Here is a 19645-nt window from a genome sequence, read left to right on the forward strand (position 1 = left end):
GGATAGGCTCCAGCACTCCCGGGGACCCTTGTGAGGACAAGAAGCAGTACAGAGGATTGATTGATTTATTAAAATTAAAATTAAATTCATGTATTTATCTATGCTAAATTTAACAAGGCTGGACGTTATATTTTGTGAATTTACATGTACCCCCAACTGTGACTTAATAACCCTTAAGGGACAAGATAACATTTTATAATATACCAGACAGCTAAGATTGTCATCTATGAACTATTTGACAAGGCAGGTCCAGCATTGTCAGCCACATCCAACAGTCAACACAGTTACTTTTTTTTAAATAAACAAAATCAACATTATTAATTAATGTTATTTTATTAATTCTGTATGCTGTGAAAGATCTTTATTCAAAGTATATTTGAAGTTATTTCTACCTTATTGCTTGATTTTTGTAGATTCAAGTTGGAGTTGTCAAAATTACAGATTCTTTTGAAGGCAGCATATTCAAACTGTGAGAAAAGGAGCGAATGCAAGCTACGCGGTCTTTGAGGTGCGGCAGAAGAGCTGAAAGCACGGTGAGTCCCGAACGATAATTGAATTAATTAATTAATCTTGGGTAAATGTCTGGCTCTCATTTTTTAGACTTACTTTACAATGTGTTTTGTAATTTTTCAAGGTTGCCTGTGTTGGAAAACTGCTTGGTGCGTTAGCTAAAACACAGTATGCTAAAATGATAAGTGACGAGAACACAGAGGGTATATCAACAACGTACGTACTCGAATTATTTTGGGGAAAACTTAAGTACATTATAATCACCCTTTTAATAATACTGATAAGCGTTGTGTGTTTTATTTATTTTTATGAGGACCTTTACAACGAGCTACATATTGTTAGCATTGGGCCTACGACGCTAAACACAGTGTCCCTCGATCTCTCTCCAAAATTCTCCAAAAGACTTAAGCTTTCACTCAAATTAATACAATCTACTCCACTAGCTCATTTAAGGCTTTTTTGTGATGTGTTTGATTTGGGTAAGTAAAGCAAAACATATTAACTGTTGAATGTTGCCTGTTATTTAAATAATAGAAATTCAAGATGAAAGTTGAACAGATATTGAAATGCTAGATTGGCTCATTCAGAATCATGCCACAATGTGCTTTGTATGTTTTGTGTGTGGGTTTATCAAGCTCTAATTCAATGCAGTGTCCAAAACGAGCGCGCATAATTGTTGGATGAATGTTGGTTAATAGAGTCAGATAATAGTTAAAATTCCAACAGTTGAACAGATGTTGAAATGCTAGATTGGCTCATTCAGAATCATGCCACAATGTGCTTTGTATGTTTTGTGTGTAGGCTTATCAAGCTCTAATTCAATGCAGTGTTGAGCTGCATTTGAGAGGAACTACGTAAGTAACTAATGTGGATAAATTGTGACTTCTTTGTGTACTTTTATTTTGAATATTCAAATTTTGTGGGTAAAGGTTAGAGAAAATAAGTTAAAAATGAGAGCTGTACAGGTATTTAAGTTTTTGGTTTGTAAAATACCCGAATGTGGGTTTCAGCAGGTGAGGCAATGATTGGACAGAGCAAAAGCTATGCTCCAAAATAGAAGTGATTACACCTTCACTAGACTAACCTGCAGCTAATTACATAATTATAAAATTAACACTTTAACCTGGCTTCCCCATCACAGATGTATTCTTTTAAATGCAAAGCTTTTTGTTCTAGCTTTTGTTGTTAAATGACATTCATGCCCAAGTGTCTATGCATCCATTGCAGGGATGTTTTCTCAAGTGACGAGTCTGAAGCCTGTGATGACGAAGTACCATCTACACCTCCCCATGGATTGTCACAGAGAAAAAGCTTCCTAACCAAGAGAGGCGCTGCAGAAGGTCCTTGAGTACGTCCAACGTGTTGAGTCTGTGAGTCTACTGCAGGATCTAATGCAGGTATGAAAATGATGAAATTTTAATGTATTATCTTCAAAATTATAAATAATTATTTAATTTCTTGAAATATAAAATTAGGTACCCTAAACCCAAGTAGGAACCCCAGTCCCAGTACATTCCTGATTCTGGAGCTACAGAGATCAAACCATCCTACTGTATCACTAAATAGCCCCACCTCTAAAACCCTGATTCGGAAGGCCGAGTTGAAAGACTTCAGAGTTCAAGATGGTCAACTGCAACTATGATAAGCCGAATGTGTTCACCCCAAGTCGGAAACTGAGAAAAAGACTCAATTTTCACATGATTTCAGTCCCTTCTATATTTAAAAGAATGTATTGGGGCTCTAAAAATGTGAAATATTTTTACAAGTATTTCTTTTACTACTCATAGGCAGTTTCATAATAATAGTACAATTTGGCATCGTGTATTGTTTTTTGGTTCCATTCAAAATGCACAAGACGTATAGACATATTTTGTTTGTGGATCGCTGCAGCATCACACGAGCGCACAGAGACAAACGTGGCAGCAACTTAAAACAATTAAAATATCGAATCGAAATCGGGAACTGAAAATCAAAAATCGAATCGGGGCTTGAGTGAATCGTTACCTCCCTAATCATAATCATTTTGGTAGAATGTTGGGCTCTTGCCCTTTGAGTGTATATGGCGTTACCGAAGCTGTTCACTTAATCGACAATTCCTTTCCTGTGACGTTTATCATACCCAGTTTAACTGCCAAAATATTTTTAAGTGTGTGATGATTATCTGGATCGAGTGACACCCATGTTATAATGGTTGCAGGTATTGGTGGATTGGACGATAGTGTCAGAACAATGATGGCGTTCATCATGACAAATCCTCTGTCTCTGAAGTACAATCTCTTTGGACATCGTAGCAAGAACAAGCGCCGAGACCTGCCTTTTTCTGATGTTCTATACGGTAATATATTTTTTTTTTAAGGGATTGTGGTGTGAAGACATTTCAGCATGTCCCATAAGGTTTCACAATCATTAAATAGCTTTACTAAGTTGGCTTCTTGTCTTTTTTGTTTTAGGAGCACTGAAAAGGAATGGAGCCACAAAGGACATCAACGAGAAGGACACAGGCAACCCTGTCCAAGTGGTTCATGGGAGCTTGTGATCAAGGTGGGAATAGGGCAGTTCGAGCTCGGAGATCTCAAGGCAACTGTCAGGTTTAAAACGTCCTGACGCCATTTTTAGACTGAAGGTGGCATAAATCCAGACCAAACCAGTTAGAGTTTTGTTTTTGACCATTCGCGAATGGGAGAGGAAGTCAGGAGGTGAAGCAGGCGTCTTGCCAGTTCAATCTCGCGCACTCTCTCTCACTCTCTACCACCCGTTCGGTCTTTTATCAGCAACCTAAGCAGACAATGGAGGTCTGTCTGAAATTCTAGCAGGCAGGCAGGAAGCAATCAACCACAGTAGTCAGTCAGGAATTCGAAACTAAAGTGTGTGCGTGTGTTCCAGTTGTGCGCGTGTGTGCTAAAGCAATAATGTGAGTGTCTGTGTGTGTGCGCAATTATAACTGATACAAATAGTGTATAAAAACATGATTAGAAATACACAAACTATTTACATATCCTCATCCCATCTCACATTCACCCGTTTGTGGGTTTAAATCATGTCCTTACGGCTTTAAGACAGATCATCATAATGAAATCATACAACAGTGTGGTCATCCGTGGAGGGGCGAAAACCCTCAGTAGGGACAAAATTCCCCTCCTCCCTTCCGGCGTGGAACGAGATTCTCATGGTATGTTGGTCACTTGGGAATAAAACATAAAAAAACTTCAATATACCTAGTGAAAAATAACAAAACTGTCTCCACGCAGAGTTTGTCTCCACGCAGAGCTTGTCTCTGCGGCGACTTGATGGAGGCCCTTGCCTCGTTGTAGGAGGGGACAGCCGTCTTTACCTCCCGGATCTTCGTGTGTGGTGTATGTGTGTGCATGTGTGGGGGCAGGGGCAAAAGGGTCCATGTGTTATTTAGGTTTCAGTGTCCAGTTCGAGTTTGTCATTGTCCAGTTCGAATTCGTCATTCTCAACATCAATCAGGTTGTAATGGTACATTTGGGCAACAAACATGCAGTTAATAATCATCTTTGTCATAAGAATAATGCAACATGAACAGACTACACATAACAAAAATGAAAACCATAATTATCCCGATATATTGTCTTTCAAATTCTTCGTAGTGGTCATAACATCAATAATTGTTTCATTTTATTAAAAATGTAAATGCAGTAATGTTCTCCAATCAAGGCTAAAATTCTTTATGTACGTCATTAATTTCCAAACAATATCTAATCTTTTTGTTCTGTGGCTTCAACATTCGTATCTGTGGCTGGTTGTGCGGTTCCGATGTGCGTGTGGTCCGATATTGTGACTCAGGTGGGCTCCTGTTCGAGGGATTCGCGTTGCTCGGCCTTTAGCTGGAAACCGGAGAAGCTTGTACTGCAACTGGTGGATCCAGCTGCCACGCCCCGCGACCTTTGCTGCCGTCGGGGTCACTGCAATCATCTGGCGAGGGCCATCTCAGCATTCACTTGTCCCAACGAAGTCGTTTCAGCACCTTGAAGAAGAGTTGGTCTCCCACACGGACGTGATTTCTCTGTGGATCAGAACACACTGACCAGTAATTGCGTCTTTTTTTTTTTTTTCTTTTTGGTCAAAACATGTTTCCCATGTGGACTGGGACTGATGTGCCAGTCGCTGGTGGTTCTGATGAACCTGAGAGTCGATAGGGGATAGTGTCCTAACTTCGGCTGGCACTATCCTCATTGTTGTGATTGAAACACAGTCTGGTCATTGTCTCCTTTTTTTCCCTCATTGTCTTGATAAGTCTGCCCTTAACAGTCCCATTAGTGCGTTCCACAAGTCCTGCAGACTGTATGCACAATGACGCTTTGAGTCAATTTTGCAACAACTGTCCCACTTGTTACAACATCATTCACAAAATGCATAATTTTCACTTCAAATCACTTCTTGAAATTCCAAATGTCAGGATAATTTGTGTTAGGTTGAAGATGTATTTTATCCCATATTTTACTCTATTAGTATTGCAAAAGAATTGTTCCACAGCGTGACCCATGTTTGACCATATGGATGAGAAGACTTCACAGAGAAGCGGATGCCTGAAGACTGGATCAACGTCTGCAACATCAAAGGAGGTGTGCTGAGACACACCTCTGAAACAAAAGGACTGAGACTTTAGTACCAGAGCACTAAAAGGGCATATCTGCCTTTTCAATCAGTGGATGACTGCCATTGATGTCTGTCTTTCCTCTTGTGTCTGAGATGTTTACATGTTCCTGCTGGTGCTCCCCCCTTCATCCCTTAGTGCAAATACATTGTATTGTTAGGGACTTCCCTAATAAAATAGAGGGCTCGGCGGAGTGTGCTCCAGAACGAATTTGGAGATGTAACTGAGCACACCTCCGTTCGTTCTCCTCGCGAGTAAAAGATCAACTCTTGTCTTCCTTCCATTCATTTAGCCTATGTTCAGTGAATGCTTAGGTGATTGAACCTGACAATTTGATTACACAACACTTTTTCCAACTGTTTTAGCATCAACATATGTTGTCGGAAACAACTTAATCCATTTTGAAAACATATGAATTACAACCAAACAATATTGCATCTCAAACAAATAACACTGTCTAAAAAAAAGTTTTTTGTTGAAAAGTCTGTATGTGGGAACAATTTCATATCATACTACCCCTCTCTTGACACATGGTTATGCTCGTGTGTCACTCTTATTACTTTTCCAATCAATGAATTAGGCAGCCAGGATTTGCCATCTGCCAATTTGCTGATCCTGTCCTCAGCAATGTTTGCACCTTTGTTCTCCCAATGTGTGCGTTCAATTACTGGTACCTTTTTCCCTGGCGTGGGATCAAATTGTCAAGTTGATTTTCTGCGTGTGGGGGTGTGTTCATTTTCCCTTTTAGCTGCGCTGTGTCGATATAAAGGCGAGGCAGTTTCCAATTGTAATTGTGTCATTTTCTGTTAAGTGAATTTTGCGTTCACAAATAACTATTTTAGACGTGCTTTATGCACAACTTTTCTTTTCCTGTTGTGGTTTTTAAAGCCCAATGTCGACAGAACGCATGAACATTTATCTTGACTGTCAGTCCACATTGTAACCATACAACTCATACAAGATGGGAAACCCCAAATTTTAATTAGCTCACACCCGCCTACGCTCTTCCTGCTTATCCTAACAATCTCTTATCCGTTGGTATCACAATGTTAGTACTCCCATCGCATAAAAGTCAGTTTGATTTCAGGCTGCGACCTTGGTTCTCAAACACTTTTACTTCTTATCAGTCTGGAATGCGCACCTGGTCTGTGTTACAAGTCTGAGTTCCTCCAGTCGGGAGGAAGGTCAAGTCGCGGTTTGGTGATAATTTGGACGGCTCCACAGTCGTGTGGCGCCTCCTAGATGATGCGGGGAAAAAATGACGCTGGGCTGAAATGCACCGCAACTTATCAGTATAATGTGTCCCTGTGACAATTAGGCCGGCGTGCAATGTGAATGTGGTGGGAAAAGAATGTAATTTTTTGATTCCTTAAAGCAGCAGTGAAAGCTCTTAATCACACTCTAAGTGGTTCTCTGCCACGAAATCCAAATTGTTGTGACTAAATATGCAAATGAATTCATTTTGCCCTGGTTCCTGCAGTAACCCAGGCTAATGAAGTCATTTTTTGCAGTCACTGTTTTGCTCAAATGGCTTATAATAATTTGGTAGTGCGTTAAGATGCTTTGTCGATACAATCTTGTAGTGTATCTTCACAAGTTCCAACATACACAACCCATTCCATGGCCATGACGATACTGTTTTAAAGATTACCAAGGCTTGTTGGACCTTTCTCTGCCACATAAATTACAGCCCTGAGAGGCACCGGGCCTCAACTTTATCTATGAAGGGTCAGGGATTTAATGGGGGTCACCGAGGCGTCCCAAGGAAAGTTTTTACAGAAAAGTGGTCTGGCAATATCTTTTCTCTTTCTTATCACTGACAATGCGCCCCTTTAAAGTTTTGACGTTTGTTTGAATTCGCCCGTGCTTATTAATTCTATTGAAGTCCAATTTTGCCAGTGTATCACGGCCTAATGAGTAAAACGCATGTTGATGTAGAACTCCTTCTACACACACTTTTATGTTTGACTTTTTACGTCACGTGATCCTCCATTGCTACCACATCTCGTCCTGAAAAGTTAATGTTTTGTAACAAGACTTACTGCTTCCTCCTTTCTTTCTTTTCTTTTTCCTTCCTTCTGCCCAACACGTTCATGCTTTCTGTGCATAATTTAGAATTTTCTTTTCCATTTTACAAGTTGGCCAATTTAAATTAGGTTGTTTTATTTGAAAAGCCTGTAATTCTCTTTTTTTTCCCCTTTTCACCTAATCACAAATTTCTTATCACAAAAATGAACATGTTAATTCTATTTTATTTCCTATTTTTCCAATCTTGTGACTCATTTCACTTCAACCAGTTCTACCTTAAAGTGGACAAGTACACATCAATGTTTTTTGTAGTTTCTATTTTCTTCTCTGCTTTAATGAAAATTATAGCCCTTCTAGCCAAATTTTTCCTGTGTCATTTCTATCTCTGCATTTCATTCCATTTCTGGCCTACCTTAATACTAAAACAAAAATGCTCTTTCAAAAATTAAAACTATCTAAAACTAGTGATGGCAAAATGAAGCCCCATAAAGCAGCCAAGCCCTGCAGGGAAATACTTCACACACGAATGGGCTTCGAGATGCTTCATTTTTCTTGACTACGCCATCCCATGGACAGAAAAATGTATAACATGCTTGGTGCATGCAATAAAATGGTGAGCTGTAAATCATGCTCTGCCCACCAAACAATATGTATTTGAAGAGTGATTTTAATTGTTCTGTTTTACTTTGTCTTCTAACTTCTCCAATATTCAGACAGCTCCGCCGAGACCAACGTTTCACCCCCACACTGATATAAAATGGACCCAACCGTTTGGGTCTCTTTCCAAATTTGGTACCAAAGCCTCCCCCACAGTGCGGCAGCTATCTTGAATTGGCCCGTTCCCAGAAAGTTTTACTTCATTCAGTGTCATTCAGTATTATTCAAAATCTTTCAGTGTCATTCCAAATCATTCAATGTCATTCACAATCTTTCCACATCCTTCCACCTTCCATCGTTCAGTGTCATTCCACATTCTCTTTCATATATAACATAACATAACAATAACATAATCCTGGGTCAGCAGACACCTAATTAATGTGTTAATACATGATACATTTTTCTATAAGCAACCCTTATGATTGTAACGTATTTTTAATTCTTTCTAGGCGGGAACTGTCCGAACAAAAAATTCATGCAATTTGTAATTAGACACTTTGTCATACAAAAAGTCACTCAGGGCAAGAGAAAAAAAATTGTCACTTGCCCAAGTTGGGCAAGTAATTTGGCCACTCGGGCAAGGCAAATTTTAGTGGCACTTGCCCTATGGGCAAGCAGTTTTTAAAGTTAACTTCGAACCCTGTGATGGTGTCTTGTGACCTGTCTTTATCAGCTGATGTTCCATGAAGGCGTGCCTTACCTGTCACAAGAATGAAGGCAAGTCACGCCCCCCGCTGTCCATTCACTCCGCCAAGACGCTGCTCCAGGTGGTAGAGAGGATGAAGGCTCCCTTGTCTCTGTTCATGGTTTTTATGCCTCGCTTGCAGATCTCAATGGCCTCTCTGATCCAGCGCTGTAGTTTGTTCTCTTCTGTGCGGATGACCCTGCCCTTCTCCCGGTCCATGATGTGGTTTTCCCTTTTGCAGTGGTCAGTGATTGCTGATTTGTAAAGTTCATGTTGTGCTTGTTCTTTTACTGCTCTGATTTTTTAATTTTTTTGACAGGTAAGTCACACCCTCATGGAACATCAGCTGATAAAGACTGGTCTCAAGACACCATCATGCGACACTCTGAAGAAGGCGAAAGACTCGCTGAAACATGTCAGGTAAAAAATTAACCTAAAACATAAATGTCTGCTTTTAATGAATCAGTCAAATATCAATAATAAGAAGACAAAATGAACCTAATACAAATAAATGAATGCTTAATAACTCCCCTGCACATGCTCCTAAAAATCCAAACCTTCACCTGTAAATAAAACGTCCCGACCTGAAGACATCTTAATGTTATTATTTTGTTTTACACACAGCGCCGCCAAGTGGAATCAAAAATTTGTTTTTATTTAAATTTTCACGTACTGCACGGTGCCCTTCTGACGAATCCGACTGAAAATTAGTCAGAAAAGACTCAAGACAATGATCTTACTCTCTGCCGAATTTTGTGACGTTTTGGCAAAAGGCGTGGCTATTACGGTGCTGAAAAGTCCGATTGTACTTTGTGACAACAAAAGCTCCGGCAACATGACTCAGATGATCCTATCTTCTCGAAGTTGTACACATTTGAGGATACTTCAGCCCTGAAGACTTCTACCAACTTATTTTTCATCGTAGTAGTAGCGCCACCAACTGGTAAAAGCTAATACAAGTTATTTTCTTGGATGTTTTTCTCCGTGCAACTCAACAAGGTCGCCCTCATATATGCTCGGATTACTGTTTCGGCCATGAGGATGTCACAATACGAAATTCGTCCTTTTTCGTGAAAGGTTGTGGGAGTGGCATTGCACTGTTCGGCAATAAAACAACGCTGATTATGAGGTTGTAAATATGAACGACAACTCGTGAAACTTTACACACACATCAGGCCGAGCAAATTTATCAATATTTTATACGTTAGTTATGCAGCTTTTTTGAAATGGCTCGCCATGGCCCTCGAGAAATGTTCAAAAAAGCAACCCTGGTTGAGTGTTTCACCTCGCCTTTTGTAAATTTTATGGAGTACAGTGAACCCTCGGTTATCGCGGTTAATGGGGACCGAGACCACCCGCGAAAACTGAAAATCCGCGAAGTAGCGGCACACCTTCAAAAATGCTTAAAAAAAATACAATATATATAATAAATATATAAATATATATATATATATATATATATATATATATATATATATATATATATATATATATATATATACGGGGAGAGAGAGAGTGAAATTCATGTTATAACAAAAAAAACAAATTATTATTAAAACATATTATTTTTTAATTCCCCAGCCATTCTTTTTGTATTTATTTAATTACTCCGACTTTTACCTGCTGGTACGCCGTCCGGTGTACCCTGTGAAATGAAAGGTGGCATTCTTTATTTATTTATTCATTTATTCATTCATAACTGACAGCCTCGCGCTCCGCTCGTGCCCGGGCGGAAGAGGTGCTCCAATTCGGCTTAACTGTGACACACGCCCGCCCTCCTCCCCCGGAACTTCCATTCGGTTAAACTTAGGGGCCGCTTGGCACCGCCCGTGCCCGGGGAAGGTGCTCCTCTTCGGCTTACTGTGACGCGAGCATGCCCTCCTCCTCCGGAGCTTCCATTCAGTTAAACTTAGGGGCCGCTTGAAACCGCCCGTGCCCGGGGAAGGTGCTCCTCTTCGGCTTACTGTGACGCGAGCATCCCCTCCTCCTCCGGAGCTTCCATTCGGTTAAACTTAGGGGCCGCTTGGAACCGCCCGTGCCCGTGGAAGGTGCTCCTCTTCGGCTTACTGTGACGCGAGCATGCCCTCCTCCTCCGGAGCTTCCATTCGGTTAAACTTAGGGGCCGCTTGGCACCGCCCGTGCCCGGGGAAGGTGTTCCTCTACGGCTTAACTGCCACGCACGCCGGCCGGAGCTCTGGTACGGTCCAAACCGCGCGAAACGTCGCCACCGATCGTGTCCGGGGGAACGTGCTCTTCTTCGTCCACTCTCCTCTTCGCCCACGCTCTTCTTCGGCGCACGCCGGCCGTCTAACCGCTCCAGCGCCCCGTCGTGCCGCTCGGCGAAACTACAATGCCCCCGAATATTTTTTAGACCCGCGAAGCACTGAACCCGCGAAAGGTGAACCGCGAAGTAGCGAGGGTTCACTGTATGTATAAGACCAAGACCTACAAAAAAGTCTCTTGGAGCAATGAGCTAGGTTTTACAGGAAGTCGGCCATTTTTAATTTCCTTAAAAGGGGGCGGGTCACCACAATGGACTTTGTGTAGAAATTATTATTGGGGCCCGAGCAGCGACGGCGGCGAGGTCCCTATTGTTTTTGTAGAAATTATTATTAGGGCCCGAGCAGCGACCGCTACGAGGTCCCCATTGTTTTTGTGGAAATTATTATTATTTTTATTATTATTATTAGGGCCCGAGCAGTGACCGCTGCGAGGTCCCTATTGTTTTTCTAGAAATTGTTATTAGGGCCCGAGCTGCGACGGCTGCGAGGTCCCTATTGTTTTTGTAGAAAATATTATTACTTTTATTATTAATAATATTATTATTATTATTATTAGGGCCTGAGCAGCGACCGCTGCGAAGTCCCTATTGTTTTTGTAGAAATTATTATTATTATTATTTTTCCGATTGTTCGATCGCATTTTTGACCCCCGAAACATGCACAAAAACTCACCAAACTTGGCAGTCTCATCGGGCATGGCGAAAAATTTGATATTTTAACGTCTAATATGAACAGGAAGTGAGTTATGAATTTTTGAAAGTCCGACTTTTGCCCTTTTTTGCATGTTTACAGGGGTCATTCTTTTGCACCCTGATCCTAAAGGCTTCATCTGATTGCCTTAAAGTTCTGTCTGGAGCATCTTAAGACCTGGGACAAACACTGGGGCTAAAATTTTTTGTTTCCGAAATACTATATGACGGGGGCGGGGCTTCAAAGTTTTCACTTAAGATTTCCTTCGCCGCAATGGACAAAATGCTTAATAACTCTCCTGCACGTGCTGCTAAAAATCCAAAACTTCACATGTACATAAAGAGTCGGTACCTGAAGACATCTATATGTTTATATTCAGTTATACACCTTGCGCCAATCAATATAAATTTTTACATTTTGACGTACTGCACGGTGCCCTTTTAACGAATCCGATTGAAAATTGGCTAGAAAAGACTCAAGACATTGATCTTACTCTATCCCTATTTTTATGACTTTCCTTCAAAGGGCGTGGCTATTACGGTGCCGCAGATTCTGATTATTCTCCGTGGCAACAAAAGTTCCTGCAAAATGATTCAGATGATCCATCTTCTGGAAATCTTTCACATTTGAGGATATTCAGGCCCTGAAGACGGCTGCCAACTTATTTTTGATCGCAGTGGTAGCGCCACCAACTGGTTAAAACAAATACAAATTATTTTCGTTGATGTTTTTCTCCGGGCAGGTTAACAAAATCTACCTTATATTTGCTCGGATGAGTGTTTAGGCCTTGAGCATGTCACAATACGAAAGTCTTTCGCCTTCTTCAGAGTGTCACATGATGGTGTCTTGTGACCCGTCTTTATCAGTTGATGTTCCATGAGGGCGTGACTTACCTGTCACAAGAATGAAGGCAAGTCACGCCCCCCGCTGTCCGTTCACTCCGCCAAGATGCTGGTCCAGGTGGTAGAGAGGATGAAGGCTCCCTTGTCTCTGTTCATGGTTTTTATGCCTCGCTTGCAGATCTCAATGGCCTCTCTGATCCAGCGCTGTTGTTTGTTCTCTTCTGTGCGGATGACCCTGCCCTTCTCCCGGTCCATGATGTGGTTTTCCCTTTTGCAGTGGTCAGTGATTGCTGATTTGTAATGTTCATGTTGTGCTTGTTCTTTTACTGCTCTGATTTTTTCATTTTTTTGACAGGTAAGTCACACCCTCATGGAACATCAGCTCAAGACACCATCATGCGACACTCTGAAGAAGGCGAAAGACTCGCCGAAACATGTCAGGTAAAAAATTAACCTAAAACATAATTGTCTGCTTTTAATGAATCAGTCAAATATCAATAATAAGAAGACAAAATGAACCTAATACAAATAAATGAATGCTTAATAACTCCCCTGCACATGCTCCTAAAAATCCAAACCTTCACCTGTAAATAAAACGTCCCGACCTGAAGACATCTTAATGTTATTATTTTGTTATACACACAGTGCCGCCAAGTGGAATCAAAAATGTGTTTTTATTTTAATTTTCACGTACTGCACGGTGCCCTTTTGACGAATCCGACTGAAAATTAGTCAGAAAAGACTCAAGACAATGATCTTACTCTCTGCCGAATTTTGTGACGTTTTGGCAAAAGGCGTGGCTATTAAGGTGCTGAAAAGTCCGATTGTACTCTGTGGCAACAAAAGCTCCGGCAACATGACTCAGATGATCCTATCTTCTCGAAGTTGTACACATTTGAGGATACTTCAGCCCTGAAGACATCTACCAACTTATTTTACATCGTAGTAGTAGCGCCACCAACTGGTAAAAGCTAATACAAGTTATTTTCTTGGATGTTTTTCTCCGTGCAACTCAACAAGGTCGCCCTCATATATGCTCGGATGACTGTTTCGGCCATGAGGATGTCACAATACGAAATTCGTCCTTTTTCGTGAAAAGTTGTGGGAGTGGCATTGCACTGTTCGGCAATAAAACAAAGCTGATTATGAGGTTCTTAATATGAACGACAACTCGTAAAACTTTACACACACATCAGGCCGAGCAAATTTATCAATATTTTATACGTTAGTTGTGCAGCTTTTTTGAAATGGCTCGCCATGGCCCTCGAGAAATGTTAAAAAAAAGCAGCTCTGGTTGAGTGTTTCACCTCGCTTTTTGTAAATTTTATGGAGTACAGTGAACCCTCGGTTATCGCGGTTAATGGGGACCGAGACCACCCGCGAAAACTGAAAATCCGCGAAGTAGCGGCGCACCTTCAAAAATGCTTAAAAAAAATATACAATATATATAATAAATATATATATATATATATATATATATATATATATATATATATATATATATATATATATATATATATATATATATATATATATATATATATATATATATATATATATATATATATATATATATATATATATATATATATATACGGGGAGAGAGAGAGTGAAATTCATGTTATAACAAAAAAAACAAATTATTATTAAAACGTATTATTTTTTTATTCCCCAGCCATTCTTTTTGTATTTATTTAATTACTCCGACTTTTACCTGCTGGTACGCCGTCCGGTGTGCCCTGTGAAATGAAAGGTAGCATTCTTTATTTATTTATTCATTTATTCATTCATAACTGACAGCCTCGCGCTCCGCTCGTGCCCGGGCAGAAGAGGTGCTCCAATTCGGCTTAACTGTGACACACGCCCGCCCTCCTCCCCCGGAGCTTCCATTCGGTTAAACTTAGGGGCCGCTTGGCACCGCCGTGCCCGGGGAAGGTGCTCCTCTTCGGCTTACTGTGACGCGAGCATGCCCTCCTCCTCCGGAGCTTCCATTCGGTTAAACTTAGGGGCCGCTTGGAACCGCCCGTGCCCGGGGAAGGTGCTCCTCTTCGGCTTACTGTGACGCGAGCATGCCCTCCTCCTCCGGAGCTTCCATTCGGTTAAACTTAGGGGCCGCTTGGAACCGCCCGTGCCCGAGGAAGGTGCTCCTCTTCGGCTTACTGTGACGCGAACATGCCCTCCTCCTCCGGAGCTTCCATTCGGTTAAACTTAGGGGCCGCTTGGCACCGCCCGTGCCCGGGGAAGGTGCTCCTCTACGGCTTAACTGCCACACACGCCGGCCGGAGCTCTGGTACGGTCCGAACCGCGCGAAACGTCGCCACCGATCGTGTCCGGGGGAACGTGCTCTTCTTCGTCCACTCTCCTCTTCGCCCACGCTCTTCTTCGGCGCACGCCGGCCGTCTAACCGCTCCAGCGCCCCGTCGTGCCGCTTGGCGAAACTACAATGCCCCCGAATATTTTTTAGACCCGCGAAGCACTGAACCCGCGAAAGGTGAACCGCGAAGTAGCGAGGGTTCACTGTATGTATAAGACCAAGACCTACAAAAAAGTCTCTTGGAGCAATGAGCTAGGTTTTACAGGAAGTCGGCCATTTTGAATTTACTTAAAAGGGGGCGGGTCACCACAATGGACTTTGTGTAGAAATTATTATTGGGGCCCGAGCAGCGACCGCGGCGAGGTCCCTATTGTTTTTGTCGAAAATATTATTACTTTTATTATTATTATTATTATTATTATTATTAGGGCCTGAGCAGCGACCGCTGCGAAGTCCCTATTGTTTTTGTAGAAATTAGTATTATTATTATTTTTCCGATTGTTCGATCGCATTTTTGACCCCCGAAACATGCACAAAAACTCACCAAACTTGGCAGTCTCATCGGGCATGGCGAAAAATTTTATATTTTTTAACGTCTAATATGAACAGGAAGTGAGTTATGAATTTTTGAAAGTCCGACTTTTGCCCTTTTTTGCATGTTTACAGGGGTCATTCTTTTGCACCCTGATCCTAAAGGCTTCATCTGATTGCCTTAAAGTTCTGTCTGGAGCATCTTAAGACCTGGGACAAACACTGGGGCTAAAATTTTTTGTTTCCGAAATACTATATGACGGGGGCGGGGCTTCAAAGTTTTCACTTAAGATTTCCTTCGCCGCAATGGACAAAATGCTTAATAACTCTCCTGCACATGCTGCTAAAAATCCAAAACTTCACATGTACATAAAGAGTCGGTACCTGAAGACATCTATATGTTTATATTCAGTTATACACCTTGCGCCAATCAATATCAATTTTTACATTTTGACGTACTGCACGGTGCCCTTTTAACGAATCCGATTGAAAATTGGCTAGAAAAGACTCAAGACATTGATCTTACTCTATCCCTATTTTTATGACTTTCCTTCAAAGGGCGTGGCTATTACGGTGCCGCAGATTCTGATTATTCTCCGTGGCAACAAAAGTTCCTGCAAAATGATTCAGATGATCCATCTTCTGGAAATCTTTCACATTTGAGGATATTCAGGCCCTGAAGACGGCTGCCAACTTATTTTTGATCGCAGTGGTAGTGCCACCAACTGGTTAAAACAAATACAAATTATTTTTGTTGATGTTTTTCTCCGGGCAAGTGAACAAAATCTACCTTATATTTGCTCGGATGAGTGTTTAGGCCTTGAGCATGTCACAATACGAAAGTCTTTCGCCTTCTTCAGAGTGTCACATGATGCTGTCTTGTGACCCGTCTTTATCAGCTGATGTTCCATGAGGGCGTGACTTACCTGTCACAAGAATGAAGGCAAGTCACGCCCCCCGCTGTCCGTTCACTCCGCCAAGATGCTGGTCCAGGTGGTAGAGAGGATGAAGGCTCCCTTGTCTCTGTTCATGGTTTTTATGCCTCGCTTGCAGATCTCAATGGCCTCTCTGATCCAGCGCTGTTGTTTGTTCTCTTCTGTGCGGATGACCCTGCCCTTCTCCAGGTCCATGATGTGGTTTTCCCTTTTGCAGTGGTCAGTGATTGCTGATTTGTAATGTTCATGTTGTGCTTGTTCTTTTACTGCTCTGATTTTTTTCATTTTTTTGACAGGTAAGTCACACCCTCATGGAACATCAGCTCAAGACACCATCATGCGACACTCTGAAGAAGGCGAAAGACTCGCCGAAACATGTCAGGTAAAAAATTAACCTAAAACATAATTGTCTGCTTTTAATGAATCAGTCAAATATCAATAATAAGAAGACAAAATGAACCTAATACAAATAAATGAATGCTTAATAACTCCCCTGCACATGCTCCTAAAAATCCAAACCTTCACCTGTAAATAAAACGTCCCGACCTGAAGACATCTTAATGTTATTATTTTGTTATACACACAGTGCCGCCAAGTGGAATCAAAAATTTGTTTTTATTTTAATTTTCACGTACTGCACGGTGCCCTTTTGACGAATCCGACTGAAAATGAGTCAGAAAAGACTCAAGACAATGATCTTACTCTCTGCCGAATTTTGTGACGTTTTGGCAAAAGGCGTGGCTATTAAGGTGCTGAAAAGTCCGATTGTACTCTGTGGCAACAAAAGCTCCGGCAACATGACTCAGATGATCCTATCTTCTCGAAGTTGTACACATTTGAGGATACTTCAGCCCTGAAGACATCTACCAACTTATTTTACATCGTAGTAGTAGCGCCACCAACTGGTAAAAGCTAATACAAGTTATTTTCTTGGATGTTTTTCTCCGTGCAACTCAACAAGGTCGCCCTCATATATGCTCGGATGACTGTTTCGGCCATGAGGATGTCACAATACGAAATTCGTCCTTTTTCATGAAAAGTTGTGGGAGTGGCATTGCACTGTTCGTCAATAAAACAAAGCTGATTATGAGGTTCTAAATATGAACGACAACTCGTAAAACTTTACACACACATCAGGCCGAGCAAATTTATCAATATTTTATACGTTAGTTGTGCAGCTTTTTTTAAATGGCTCGCCATGGCCCTCGAGAAATGTTAAAAAAAGCAGCTCTGGTTGAGTGTTTCACCTCGCTTTTTGTAAATTTTATGGAGTACAGTGAACCCTCGGTTATCGCGGTTAACGGGGACCGAGACCACCCGCGAAAACTGAAAATCCGCGAAGTAGCGGCGCACCTTCAAAAATGCTTAAAAAAATATACAATATATATAATAAATATATATATATATATATATATATATATATATATATATACGGGGAGAGAGAGAGTGAAATTCATGTTATAACAAAAAAACCAAATTATTATTAAAACGTATTATTTTTTTATTCCCCAGCCATTCTTTTTGTATTTATTTAATTACTCCGACTTTTACCTGCTGGTACGCCGTCCGGTGTGCCCTGTGAAATGAAAGGTGGCATTCTTTATTTATTTATTCATTTATTCATTCATAACTGACAGCCTCGCGCTCCGCTCGTGCCCGGGCAGAAGAGGTGCTCCAATTTGGCTTAACTGTGACACACGCCCGCCCTCCTCCCCCGGAGCTTCCATTCGGTTAAACTTAGGGGCCGCTTGGCACCGCCCGTGCCCGGGGAAGGTGCTCCTCTTCGGCTTACTGTGACGCGAGCATGCCCTCCTCCTGCGGAGCTTCCATTCGGTTAAACTTAGGGGCCGCTTGGAACCGCCCGTGCCCGGGGAAGGTGCTCCTCTTCGGCTTACTGTGACGCGAGCATGCCCTCCTCCTCCGGAGCTTCCATTCGGTTAAACTTAGGGGCCGCTTGGCACCGCCCGTGCCCGGGGAAGGTGCTCCTCTACGGCTTAACTGCCACGCACGCCGGCCGGAGCTCTGGTACGGTCCGAACCGCGCGAAACGTCGCCACCGATCGTGTCCGGGGGAACGTGCTCTTCTTCGTCCACTCTCCTCTTCGCCCACGCTCTTCTTCGGCGCACGCCGGCCGTCTAACCGCTCCAGCGCCCCGTCGTGCCGCTCGGCGAAACTACAATGCCCCCGAATATTTTTTAGACCCGCGAAGCACTGAACCCGCGAAAGGTGAACCGCGAAGTAGCGAGGGTTCACTGTATGTATAAGACCAAGACCTACAAAAAAGTCTCTTGGAGCAATGAGCTAGGTTTTACAGGAAGTCGGCCATTTTGAATTTACTTAAAAGGGGGCGGGTCACCACAATGGACTTTGTGTAGAAATTATTATTGGGGCCCGAGCAGCGACCGCGGCGAGGTCCCTATTGTTTTTGTAGAAAATATTATTACTTTTATTATTATTATTATTAGGGCCTGAGCAGCGACCGCTGCGAAGTTCCTATTGTTTTTGTAGAAATTATTATTATTATTATTTTTCCGATTGTTCGATCGCATTTTTGACCCCCGAAACATGCACAAAAACTCACCAAACTTGGCAGTCTCATCGGGCATGGCGAAAAATTTGTTATTTTAACGTCTAATATGAACAGGAAGTGAGTTATGAATTTTTGAAAGTCCGACTTTTGCCCTTTTTTGCATGTTTACAGGGGTCATTCTTTTGCACCCTGATCCTAAAGGCTTCATCTGATTGCCTTAAAATTCTGTCTGTAGCATCTGAAGACCTGGGACAAACACTGGGGCTAAAATTTTTTGTTTCCGAAATACTATATGACGGGGGCGGGGCTTCAAAATTTTCACTTAAGATTTCCTTCGCCGCAATGGACAAAATGCTTAATAACTCTCCTGCACATGCTGCTAAAAATCCAAAACTTCACATGTACATAAAAAGTCTGTACCTGAAGACATCTATATGTTTATATTCAGTTATACACCTTGCGCCAATCAATATCATTTTTTACATTTTGACTTACTGCACGGTGCCCTTTTAACGAATCTGATTGAAAATTGGCTAGAAAAGACTCAAGACATTGATCTTACTCTATCCCTATTTTTGTGACTTTCCTTCGAAGGGCGTGGCTATTACGGTGCCGCAGAGTCTGATTATTCTCCGTGGCAACAAAAGTTCCTGCAAAATGATTCAGATGATCCATCTTCTCGAAATTTTTCACATTTGAGGATATTCAGGCCCTGAAGACGGCTGCCAACTTATTTTTGATCGCAGTGGTAGCGCCACCAACTGGTTAAAACAAATACAAATTATTTTCGTTGATGTTTTTCTCCGGGCAGGTGAACAAAATCTACCTTATATTTGCTCGGATGAGTGTTTAGGCCTTGAGCATGTCACAATACGAAAGTCTTTCGCCTTCTTCAGAGTGTCACATGATGCTGTCTTGTGACCCGTCTTTATCAGCTGATGTTCCATGAGGGCGTGACTTACCTGTCACAAGAATGAAGGCAAGTCACGCCCCCGCTGTCCGTTCACTCCGCCAAGATGCTGG

At 41.9% G+C, this 19645-nt stretch overlaps 1 long non-coding RNA gene across 2 annotated transcripts; it reads left to right on the top strand.

Moving 5' to 3' along the window:
• Nucleotides 1–1310: 1310 nt before the first annotated feature.
• LOC148314977 (uncharacterized) lies at nucleotides 1311–4505 on the top strand. Of its 2 annotated transcripts, XR_015841365.1 has the most exons (5): nucleotides 1311–1364; nucleotides 1738–1907; nucleotides 2708–2845; nucleotides 2961–3051; nucleotides 4318–4505. It is a non-coding gene; the product is annotated as an uncharacterized LOC148314977 (long non-coding RNA). The 2 variants fall into 2 exon arrangements; XR_015841364.1 differs by lacking the exon at nucleotides 4318–4505 and having other exon boundaries at nucleotides 2961–3375.
• Nucleotides 4506–19645: the final 15140 nt, after the last annotated feature.

Source organism: Idiotropiscis lumnitzeri, unplaced genomic scaffold, assembly GCF_059441095.1.
Source record: "Idiotropiscis lumnitzeri isolate Australia: NSW breed Sydney's pygmy pipehorse unplaced genomic scaffold, RoL_Ilum_1.0 HiC_scaffold_157, whole genome shotgun sequence".
Taxonomy (NCBI): domain Eukaryota; kingdom Metazoa; phylum Chordata; class Actinopteri; order Syngnathiformes; family Syngnathidae; genus Idiotropiscis; species Idiotropiscis lumnitzeri.